Raw genomic sequence first — 2,816 nt, forward strand, 5'->3', positions numbered from 1 at the left:
AAATGTGTAGAGCACCTGGCAAACGCCTCCAAATTTCCACTATTAAACACAGCTGCAAATGCAACAGCCGATAGTGCGGCAAGTTACTAATATATCGGGCGCCATTATTCGTCTTGAAGCAGTCTGTAAACTGTGCAAAAGCTCTGTAGGTCCAAAAGTCTGCATAAAAAGAGAGGCAAGGAAAAGCCACTGAGTTAAAACCATTTGAACAGTTCAATAATAAGCCGGACAACCGGCTTTTCCTGCGGTATATAATCTTATATAAGATATGATAATTATATGTAGCAATACCAAAATAATGCAGAAATATATATATATATATATATATATATATATATATATATATATGTCTCTCTCTCTCTCTCTCTCTCTCTCTCTCTCTCTCTCTCTCTCTCTTCTCTCTCTCTCTCTCTCTCTCTCTCTCTCTATCTCTCTCTCTCTCTCTCTCTCTTCTCTCGCTCTTCTCTCTCTCTCTCTCTCTCTTCTCTCTATCTCTTTCTCTCTCTCTCTCTCTCTCTCTCTCTCTCTATCTCTCTCTCTCTCTCTCTCTCTCTCTCTCTCTCTCTCTCTCTCTTCTCTCTCTCTCTCTCTCTCTCCTCTCTCTCTCTCTCTCTCTCTCTCTCTCTCTCTCTCTCTCTCTCTCTCTCTCTCTCTCTCTCTATATATTATATATGTATCATATAGTATATTATAATACATGAATAATCATATTATAAAGGACCTCTGTCCTTCATTCCCATTCCTGCACGAACATAGTTTTAAGAAAGCTTGTATAGTTGGGGTTGAAGCGCTCCCTGTTATAAAATTTGTCGGCACGCATTCCAAGTACGCTTTGCATGGCATGGTGTGTGCTTTTTGGGAGTCAAGGTAGACGGCTCATCGACGGAGTCCGCGTAGCACCCCATAACAAACCTCGTTGCCCCGTTGTCTCGTCGCCCACACGTCTCGTGGGTGTCAGCCGACTCCATGCAAGTGTTGTGCGCCGCGGGCTGGGAAGGCTGTATGGGCCATGATCAGGAGAGGAATACGTTAGAGCCGATGCTGTGCTGCAGGGAGCCTTCAGACTGTTGAAGGGACTGGACCATGTGCCAAAGTCAGAAACCCGTTTGCTCCGTTTAGCCCACATGTGGAGTCACCTTGGGTTATCTTCAAATGACGCTTGCTCGCCTATTAAATTACTAAACTATGCATTCGCGCCGTTCTTTGGTTCCGTGCTATGGCATAAATTTCACTCATAGTATGTGCCGAAGAGTACGTAAATGCACCCCTTAACAGGCTTAAGATTAGTTTTATCTTGTCACCTCTAAGTGCGTTGGGTCCGGTCTGAGTCTCTTTGCTATGTAAATGAGCTAGCCTGGTCTTGAGATGAGCTCCACGTGCACTGGCTGAGCTGGGCCGGCCTCGCGCCTGACGAGCCACGAGATACGCTGCGCGAGCGCCGCAAGCCTGTGCTGCCACCGGGCACAGTGTCTCCCTCGAGCCGTCAGTGATGTCACCGGCCGCGCTCGGCCCGGGCGCGGTCCCGAGCACGTGAGGCACCCCGCCGCGCCGGTGTCCGCCACAGCTGCCGGTGACAGGTCTGGCGCCGTGTGGGCGGCCGCGGCCTCGCGCCGACGCGTCTGCCGCCGCCGGCGTCACACGCCAGGTCTGCTGACCTGCGCGTGACGGGGGCGTGACGGGGCGCGACGGCCGGTCGATGGCGCGACCTTTGTGGCCGCGCCGCCGGAAGGTCGCCCGGTCGAGAGCGATGTGACGCCGGCGTGCCCGAAATGGCAGCCACCTCGCTCCAGGGCGTCGTTTGACGGCGCGTGAGACGGACGGCCGGCGTCGCCCGGGTCCGAGGGCTCGCCGGTGAGCGGTGGCCTGTGGCGTGGAGCAACGCCGCCTGCAGCCGTGCCGATAACCAGAGAACGCGAGCGCCAGCCCTGCAGCCCGCATGCCGCCAGAGCCCGGCCAGGCGAGGGTGGCGGCGATCGATGTCCTGCAGCCTCCGCAGCTGGCCCGGTCGTCTCCACGGCACGGCTGCAACCGAGAGGTGATGGCCTGAAAACCAATCAGATTCGGTTGAAATGCCGCGCCCGCCATCGCCGGGGGGAGGTGTTTGCTTGCGGGCAAAACGAAGCCAATAAAGAGCGCATTTCGAGGCGCACAAACATGTCCTCAGAAAGCGCAGAACGAGGTAGTGGACTGTCTGCTTTCCGTTTATGAGTAAAATCCAAAAAGAAAGCATCATTGAATGCCTTTTCCTTCGAGTCTGAACATTTCGAGCACCAAGCCAATCGTAGACAAGAGTGGCGATATGGACGGGAGCTTCGCAAAAATGGATAAACTTAGTTCCTGATCAGCATGGCATGTAACAAAAAGTGTTCATCCAATGACATAGAAGCCATTGTGGTTCCACGAAAAACATGTTTTTTGATCTTTTTGGCAAAAAGTTGTCGAATCGTGGTCAAAGCTAAGTGAATGAAATAATTATGACGTTCTTTATTACAATGTCGTATTGCAGAGGTTTTCTATGCTTACTACAATATGGTGGCGTGTTTTCCTCGTCCCAGCCTGCCCGTATTGAACAGAAGTCAGCTTACGGTTTTTGAAGAAGTTCATCACCGCTATTTCCGAGTTGCGAATGTTCGTCTGCGAACAGAAGTACTCAGATACCCGGCGTTTTATCAAATGAGACACCGGGACAGCGCAGCTTTATGACGTGATAATTTACCTAACGACCGGACGAGCTACTAACGTACGGGCCTCAACTCACCCCACAAAAAACTGCACCAGCTTACATAAAATTCCGTTGCTATGACAGCGACAAATGC

This window comes from Pollicipes pollicipes, unplaced genomic scaffold (assembly GCF_011947565.3).
Source record: "Pollicipes pollicipes isolate AB1234 unplaced genomic scaffold, Ppol_2.1 Scaffold_2555;HRSCAF=2994_pilon_pilon_pilon, whole genome shotgun sequence".
Lineage (NCBI taxonomy): Eukaryota > Metazoa > Arthropoda > Thecostraca > Pollicipedomorpha > Pollicipedidae > Pollicipes > Pollicipes pollicipes.